A 9,461-nucleotide genomic window follows, 5' to 3' on the forward strand; every position below is an offset into this window, starting at 1 on the left:
GGGCGAGACGAGCCTGCCTCACAGGGCAGGTCCACCAAGAGCCCAGCAGTGGCCAGAGCTTCGCTTCAGGCAGGCCTTGCTGGCTGCTGCTCGGGGCACCGCTCCCCGGCTCTGCTGCACCTCCAGTCCGCTCGCCTCCCTCCGCCTCACTTTCCACATCTACAACGTGGAACTAAAGCTAATTACAGCCCCTAGAGCAGAGCTGCGTGGCTTGGCTTTACTCATGTTTCGAAAACACTCGGAGATGAAAGGTGCTTGGGAGAGCAGAGTATTGTTATTACTAATAATTACAAAAATTAACCAAATATTTGTCTAGCAGCATCCATTCCTGCTGCTGTTTCTTACGTAAAATACACACATGCTCTGACTGCCAAACCAAAGCCCCAGAATCACTACATCAGTCCTACAGATCGAAAAGGGGGGCAAAAAGTGCCTTGGGTCTAAAAAGGGTAGTCTGTTCCAGCAATTAATTTAATTGGCCTAAATATAGCCTAGGTATACTGCAGATCCAAATAGCTGGCTGACAACAGACCCAAACAGGGCCCACAGGCTGCAAGACAGCAGGTTAAATGCTGCCTCTGAAGCTGTCGGGCTGATCCTGGCACCCGAGTGTTTTTTTTCTCCCGGTATTCACCACCGCTTGCTGCTGTGGAGTCGGGCTCTTGTAAAATGTTTATCAATGCCTGGGCATCTTCCAAACTGAGAAAGGGTGCGTGAAGAGAGAAGTGTCCCCTTGCAGTTAGCAGGGACTGGATTTCATCACTTGTTTTAATTCCTGTCTTTATAATTTTATTGCTTTTTCCCCCCCTGTTTTCTAATAAGCTCTTCTAACACCTAATAAAATCAGTCCTTTTCCCTTCTACTTACCTCCCCCTGCTGCCATTGCGATTACCTAGACAAGAAAAATACAGAGCACGGGGTCCTGCAGGCTGAGGTTTTAGTGACTGATTTCAATCGACGTGAGCAGAATCGGCAATAAACTTCAATGTCATGGCATTTTGATTCCTCCTTCTTCCATATTGCGTGCAATATCTGAAGGAGACAAACGCCAAGGACTGCGAAGAATTCTTTCAGGTCGTATAGCCAAAAATGAAACTAAGAAAGGAGCCATTTCCAGAGTGGGAGATGCAGTCAGCTGTGCAATAGTTATCTGTAATAGATGGCATCTCTCACTGACGTGATCTCTATTATCCTCCTATCTCAGCATCTCATAGTCTTTAATGGATTCTTCCCTCCAGCATCTTTGCAAGATTGTGCCATTGTCCTATACGCATTTTACCAACTGGGACCAAAAGCACCAACCAGCCAAGACCCAGCTCTCCTAACATATGGCGGCACCCAGTTCCCACAGGTCACGGTCAAAAAATCCATCTGTAATCGGGGCACTACACTAGTTAACTAAGAATTTGTTTGCAAAGGTGGATAAAATGCTCTGTGACCACAGAGAGACAAACAAATCTCATAAAACCCAAGTTTGTTATTTCCTGTTCTGCTTTCAAAACAAAACACAATGATTTTAGCAGACAATTAAACTCCCTGATTTCCAAGGGAGGCAGGCACACAAATACTTTTGAGGATCTGAGCCCACATGATTATGTAAGGAATTAGTAGGAGGGAATTAACCCAATTGCTGGAGCATCCTTGTGGAGAAGATATCATTCACGCTTGGGGCTGCCGTACAGGAACATGCTGGAGTGAAATACAAAACCCAGAAATACTTAAAATTTAAATTGGGGAAGTGCCAGAAAATGTCACAGCATTGCTCCAGGTGGGGGGAACAGCTGACCTGACCGCTCTCTACCTCCTCCCTCAGCACCGAGCTGCCTGCACTCCCCAAAGCCAAGGCTGCACGTACCCCTTCCAAGCACGCGGGATCTCCATGCAGGGCAGGCAGAGCAGCTGCAGCTGCCTGTGACTGCCCATCCATGCATTGCCCTCTGTGCATAGATACAGGCTCTGTGCCGGGGCAGACAGTCCCTGGGCACCCACAGAAAATTTGGCAAGGAGACCAGAGGTGCTGGTGTGCCAGCCCCACTCCGTGCAGCTGCAGGGATTTGGGGACGAGGCAGCACAAGTGCAAGATTTCCACAACTCGGCAGGGATCTCACATTCCTCCCTCCACCTCGGGGCTGCTTATTAAATATGCTGTCATATTAAAACAAAACTACTTTAAAAAATAATAGAATATAGAAGCAAGCAGGATACAGGGAAGTAATGGGGTAGGCTGCGGGCCTGATCCTGCTCTCCCTTGGGCCGGGGAAATGAGGAGCATCGGGTGAAGCCTCTGGGAAGGCAGGTCCAAGATGGGCTCCTTCATTCCAGCCTGAGTGGGTCAGAAAGGAGATCTGGCCCCTTTCCCGTATTTAATGCTGTCACAGTTGAATTTATCACGCTGATACCGGCGGAGCTGTTTGCAGAAGCGAGGACCGCAGCAGCAGCAGCAGCCCTGGCAGTGCAGAACACGGCCGGGGAGAACAAACCCTCCCTGCCTGGGATGGATGCAGCTCCCAACGCGGCACCGACAATAAAAGCATACCTTTCCCGGGCAGGCAAAGGCTGCCTGAACTGTCACTTTAATTGAAACCTTCTGCAGTCGTATACTTCACCTTATGTTTAATGATTCACCTCTTAAGCAGCCCACTTGTACCTTTGTAATCTTTCTGAAGGTTAACTTGTTGATCCTAGAAACTTGTCTGGAGAGAGAGAGGCAATTTGCAGGGAGGCTAAGAAGAAAAAATGTATCATGTTTTCTGATGAAAAGTGTTTTTCTTGGGGGAGAAGGAAAGAGAAATGAATTGCAAAATTCAGAAGACCTGAGGAGACTTCAAAAAGAAAAAGAAGGGGGGAGAAAAAAAAAAGGAAATAAATGTCCATAAAAAAATAGGAGGGGTAGGGGGGAGCAGCTGGATTTAGTTTTCAGCTCCTGGGAGACATTTTATTTCTGCTTTATAGGAATTAAAAAAATATTTGTCATTTACCAGATTAAATAAAAATAATCCTAGAGTTAAATTATTTTTAGGACATTAAGAGTTACGATCTTATGGGTAATAATCTATTTCTAACACTGTAATGGAGTAACTGGCAATTTCATACAGCTTCGGGATCAATCCTTCCCTGTTTGCCATGTACCTATGCAAATAAATATCCCATTCGATTCATGTCCATATTGTAGAATCTGCCTGCTTCTTTCTTATTCCTTTAATATTTAATTATTTAAAACAAGGAGAAATCCCACGGGGCTTTTCGTCTCAAAAAATAGCTGGCTTATTCTTGTCATTTGAGAATAACAGAAAAATATGAGAAAATCTAATTTTTTTTTAAGTCTTAAAACTGAAACTCAAATAAGAAGGACGAGGAGAAAAAAATCTTAAAACCCAGAAACCAAACTTTCCCCCCTCCCTTTTTACATGAATATTCTGGGGTTTTACTGTAGCTATTCATAGCTGTACCTAAATGTAGTCTATAAATCTACTAATATATTATTTAACACTCTAACTACTGGTATAAAAAATTTTAAAATATTCTGTTGGCAATACATTTAATTGAATTCTTTTCAGAGACAGTTTGCTATTGCCAGGCATGCTTTTACAGATAGCACAGAGAAATAAAAGAATTTCAGGAGGCAGTAAAACAAATAATTACCATTTTCACCATTACTTCCAGATACTCTGCCATCCAGTCACTAAATCCTTTAAGTCTAAATCAGAGGGTTTCAGTGAACAAAATTGTACAGATAATTTCAAAGAATAAAAAAATTACGTCAATGTTTTATTTGAAGAGAGAAATTGAAATTCATGTAGCACTCTACTGGCCGAGATGTCCGAGGATTTATTAAAAAAAAAAAACAAAAAACCCCAAAAACAACAGGCTGGTTTAGCCTGAACTTGAGAGGCCTGTTTCAAAATGTCCAGGATCGATGCAAACCCCTTTTTTAATTTCAATGTGTTTGTGCCTGCAAAACTTGGAGGCATCGTCCTTCTTCTTAGGCTGTCTTCTGCTTTTTAACATCAGGGATCTGCAAGATTGTCCGAGGCATAAGAGTAATAAATAATACTACTAACCATCCAAAGTAAGCACTGCCTTTATTCTTTTCATTATTTTTTTTTCCCCAACAAAGCAACCACTTTTGCATTCATCTTGAACCACCTCAGCATAACTCCTTATCAGGAAAGTATCTGTAGGGATTAGTGAGGATTTCTTAATCTTGACAGCTGAGAGCTGACAGATCTGCTGAAAAGGAAAGAGGTCAGCGGTGCCACTCAGCCACGGGCCAGGCATTTTCAGTTTCCACAGGTCACACACTTCATATTTTCATGGGTGACAAGATTTGGGGACAAGCAAGGCATTGCTGGGGATGCTGGCTGGGCAAAGGCTCACCCACCATGTGCCCTGCCCGGAGGGTCCTCTCTGAGCACAGACCCACCAAGGCATTGCCAGGCTTTGGTCCATAACTGGTTAAAAATTGATTGGGACCGGGGAGGGGTGGGAGATAATTATCTGTGGCTGGAAAACCTCTGGATGAAGTTTCCTTTTTAAATTGAAGATGGGGCAGAGATGGCACAGGGCTGTTGGTGCTCAGTGGGACGGGGACACTCCTTACACACCTCCTGGTAACTGATGTTTACTCATACTCAGTGTTTGGGAGATTAGGCAGGCAGACGGGCAGATATCTCACTCCTTTGCTTATGTGGGAGGAAAGTAATTTTTGACAGGCAAGTCTGCACTGTCTCCTGGCAGCAACAGCCAAGCAGATATGCCAGTTATTTCGGCAATTTTGCAGGAATATTATCCTGGGGTTTTATTTGAGTGCAGCACGGGCACACAGCCCTCCGTCATCAGAGCGGCTCTCCTTGCAGGGTACTGGTCCGAGCACAATTTGTCACCCCAAGCAGGGTGTCTGTACATGGCACAAAGGCAGCAAGGTGGTAGGGAGAGCCATGTCTTGTCACGGAGGCACTGCGGGCCGGCCAGCCGCATGCCCCTTCGTAGCCTTTGGCTATTGCTCCCTCCATCCATCGTCCATCTCACCATCCCTCCGGTCCTGTCCTCTGGGGTGCCCCGTGCCTGCCCCCCCCCCCCCACATACCAGTCCGGCTCCAGATGCCAGCAGATGCCAAGTGGTACCTATGGCCATCTAAAGCCTCTGCAGGAGGTGTGATGGGAGCAAACTGGGCCAGGGGCTTGCAGGTGGGCAAGCGGTCGGTGGGCTGACTCAGAGCTGGGCTGGGCGGCAGCGAAGGACGGTCAGGTGTACCCAGGGCGTGCTGGAACAGCCAGGCTTTACCACGACATTCAAGTTTTTCCACTTCCAGTCCTTCCCCTCACAGTAAGGACTGAGACAGATCACAAACACGCCAATTAAAACAAAACAAAACAAAAAAAAATAAAATAAAAAAGGAAAAGAAAGCAAGAAAAAGGAGCCCCGATGAGCATCACAGTACTCCACTCTCTGCCATTTCCACATTTCCATACGCCCGGCTGCTGCTCCCTCTTCTCTCCCCAGCCAGAGCCCATGCCTCTTCCGATACCCAGGAAAACATTTTGTTCTGCATTAAAGGCTAAAGCTAACACATGACCAGCGAGAGGCAGCAGTTTGTTTAGCTCTTGGAGTTTATTTTAATTGCGGCCTTGTTTTGTAATGAGGACGGCCACGGCAGGGGGAGCCTTCTGGGATGCAGGGGGCTGTTCCGGGGGAGTTTCCTTATCAATAAAAAGGAGTCTCATCTGTTTAAATTAACAAGAACCGGATGGAATGTGTGCTGAGCTGCTTTGTTTTCCTGGAAGTTAAACGGTACACGTTCACTTATTAAGGATCTCAGTGGCTGGCAGGGATCACAGGTCCCCTCCAAGTGCCACCTTCCACATCCCCAGCCATCACTGGGGAGGAAGGAGGGGGAGAGAGACGGGCCCTGCATTCATGCTGACAGGCAGAAAACAGCCTGGTAAACCTGAGTAGTTTGTTATGATGATGCATGAAAAAAAGAAGGAAAAAAGAAAAATCATGTGATTTTTATGCAAATCAGGAGAATTGGACGGTTAAAAAACCCCTAAATGTCAGGTAGATAAGATCACATACACCTAGAGCAGTGTCATGATATTCTCTGTACGTTACATTCATACTGGAAACCAAAACGTGTTACAGAAATCAGACACCCACAAAAAGCTCTGAGATTGCACTAAGAACAGGTTCCTGCAAAGCACCAACCTCTGACAAAAAAAAAAGAAAAAAAGAAAAAAAGAAAAAGAAAAAAAGTAGGTTAGATTAGAAAACAAGATAGTTCAATACAGCCAGGGAATAGGCTGTCCCTGCGCAGCGTGCAGCCTGGCCTCAGTGCACGCACATTAATATGCACAAAACTCCTTTTAAGTAACGTTTGTGCGGCGGCACCCGGCTCCAAAATGGTCAGGCTGCTCCCGCAACCCATCCTCGACTGCCACGGGGAAGGGGAGAGATTTACCGGCTCTCTTCTGTCAGGCTAAACTTTTCTCTCCCAGACACGATTTTTGTTTTCTTTAAAAGTCCTGGCAGCTATTTTGTACAGTGATGGGTAAGCCTCATGGCCTGAAGGAGTTAATTTCGAAAGAAAAATTATAGTGGGGCACTGTTTATTTAAGCAGTATTTTGTAGAAGCAGCAGCGCTTCTTTCCAGAAGTGCAGTTCACCTGGGAAAAATACGCACTGGCCTCAACGCCGCTTAAAAACCCGCTCTGTGTCCCCTGGGGGGGGACGACCCCAGCCCCGGGGGCTCCCATCACGGCAGAGGTGCCCCTCCAGCTCCAAGGGCCTCCACCAGCAAACTGCAGCTCTCAGGGAGGGCTAAATAATTTCACACCGGTTTGTGCCCCACACGCCAACATGCAGGCAGAGGGGCTGCTTTCCATCCGAGGAGCTTTGCCAGGGGGACAATGGAGAGGCTGGAGCAGGACGCCCACAGAGCGGTTTGAGGCACCTGTAGCGATGCCCAGTGCTGCTCCTGATGCCGCTCCCACTCCTCGGAGTGTGTCCAGAAATACCCCTGCCAACTCCAAGGGGAGTTCTCCAGCAGCATCGTCCTTGTCCCAGCACCGCCAGGCAGCGCATCAGGGTTCAAACCCCTGCCTGGGTGAGGGGCTCTCTGCAGGGAGAAGGGTGTTTTCGAGAGGGGGATGCACGAGGCTGGCCCCCCACAGCGGGGTACCTGCAGCTCCCCACTGGCGGGGCCGAGCTGCTGCCCCTCCTGGTGCCGCACAGGCACCTCGTGGGTGCACGGGAGCTGCCCCAAGGCCGATGGGGAGCGTCCCGCAGCCAACACGGGGGCTGCTGGTGGCTTCCCACCCTCCCCACCATGGGGCCACCTTCCCCCTGCACAGCCAAGCCGCTTGCTGCGGGCCAGCAGAGGCGAGGGAGGCCATCCCGTGGGGCATCGCCACCCTACCCGCCTGGCAGCCACCACCACCGCCTGCCACACTGGTCCCCAGAGCTGCGACCCAGATGGGACAGGCGAGGGGAGAGGGTGACAAGGCCTCACTTGGCCCTGACCCTGCTGGCCAATGTGGGGAGAGGGGTCCCAGGGAGACAACCCTATCCCCGGCACCCCGAAGCCCCCTGTGAGGCACTGCGGGGACGGGGCTGCTTTGGGGGACAGCAGGAAGCAGTGGGAGGCGGGAGTGGGTGGCAGGAGCCACCAGAGAGCTGTGGCCGGGCCCTGGGTGATGGAGAGCTGGGAAGAGAAGGTACAGAACCAGAGCAGAAAGGCCAAAAACGCCACAGAGGCACCCAGGCCGCCCAGTTCCCAGCCCAGAGGGGCTGCTGGTGGCTGCTCTCTACGTCCCTGTAAGGAGGGGGGAGAGGATGGAAACTCTGATGCAAGCCCGGCTTGGCGGTGGCCGGGCAGAGCGAGACATCTCCCCCATAAAAGTGCTACTTGAACAGAAGCCGTGCTCGACCTCGGGTCTCCGCCAAATCACAACCCCGAGCAGCAGCCCCCTCGCTGCTACCGGCCGTCCCGCGGGCACCGGGCTCCGCTGGGCACCCGCTCCGGCTGCAGCGACAGCGTCACAAGCTGCAGAGAAATGACAAACAGAAAAGGTCTTCCCCCCGCCACCATCACCACCAGCAACCTCCTTCCTTTTAATTTCATTGCTGTAAAAAAAAAAAGAAAAAAAAAAACAAAACCAAACCCAAAACAAACCCCAAAAAACCCCCAAACTTCAAAAAAATCCCGGAGCTGAATTTATATTATCGTGCCCGTTGCTCCTCCGGCCGCTCGCGGACGGCCGGGGTCCTCTCCCTGCCCGGGGACGACACCGGAGTCGCACAGCTCAGGCTGGGCTCGCTCGCTGGGAATTACATATTGCTTTTTAACTACAGGAAAGCCGTCTCCAGCATATCTGTTCCATCTTAAGTGTCTCTGGAGCACCATCCCTGTCTTGCCACCGGGCTATTTTTAATGATGAGTCGGATTAGCAGATGGGCTTTCTTCCTAATTTTTCATCCCCCCCACTACTACCACCCTTCCTTGCTTCAAAGCATTTCGGTTCAAGAGCCCAGCTAAGAAATCAAAATAAAAGCAGCACCTGGGGACTTTGCGTTCAAGGTGGCCGCTCCGCGGGGCTCGGCGGTAGCTGAATCAGTAGCTCTGAGCAATTGCATTAGTGGACCGAGGGCACCGTGACCTGCGGTGGTTATTCTCGTAAACAAATTTCTATTAATTGCAACGGCCCGGGAATGGCATCGCGGAGCGTGCCTTCCCCCTGCTCCCCGCCACCGCACCCCGCAGCCCCCAAACCCGACGGGGGAAGACAAATGAGCCTCGGATGTGCTGAGCCACCCCTCCGGAGAGCAACCGCGCAGCAGGCCCGCTCGGAATAAATACTCAAGGCTGGGGGACAGAGAGGTAGAAATCTCGACGGATTTACATACAGGGTCATACATTTCCATAGAGGACCGGGGGAAGGCCGGGGTGATGGGCCCCCTCCCTCTGCACCCCCTTGCAAAGCCCAGCCGAGCCAGGGCTTGCAAAGGTTTTGCATTATTGCCCTCCCGCCGCCCCAGCCCACCGGCAAAGAGGCCTTCGCCCAGCCAGAGGCAGAAAGTGCCGAAATCAAACCCCTTCCAGCAAAGCCAGCGCGGTTTTGCATCCCCAGCACAGTCCGACATTTCCATACAAGCAGAGTATTTACAGACTTACAGGTTATATTGCAACAATAGTAACAACAGCTACAAAGAATTAACCCACCACTCCAGAGTCCTGGAAAGGAAAAGAGAAAACGGATCAAAAAAAAAAATATTTTTTTTTGTCTGGAGAATCCTGGCAAAGAAATACAAAAATCATTAAAAAAAAAAAAAAAAAGAAAAGAAAAATTCAAAACAAAAAGGAAGAAGGGAAGGGAGTACATGGGGTGGGGGGGTGGGTGACTTTAAGGAAAAAGCTTCTTTCCCCGAGAGTAAATCCCGTCGGAGGCCGTGAGCTGAACGTGGC

The 9,461-nt window shown here is 49.5% G+C and overlaps 1 long non-coding RNA gene across 1 annotated transcript; it reads right to left on the reverse strand.

Annotated features, from left to right (window-relative positions):
• Positions 1-4,063: 4,063 nt before the first annotated feature.
• LOC121096878 lies at positions 4,064-9,322 on the reverse strand. The gene is made up of 2 exons (XR_005830711.1): positions 8,557-9,322; positions 4,064-8,042 (listed from the first exon to the last, which is right to left on the reverse strand). It is a non-coding gene; the product is annotated as an uncharacterized LOC121096878 (long non-coding RNA).
• Between the last annotated feature and the right edge of the window lie 139 nt (positions 9,323-9,461).

This window comes from Falco naumanni, chromosome 13, assembly GCF_017639655.2.
Source record: "Falco naumanni isolate bFalNau1 chromosome 13, bFalNau1.pat, whole genome shotgun sequence".
Lineage (NCBI taxonomy): Eukaryota > Metazoa > Chordata > Aves > Falconiformes > Falconidae > Falco > Falco naumanni.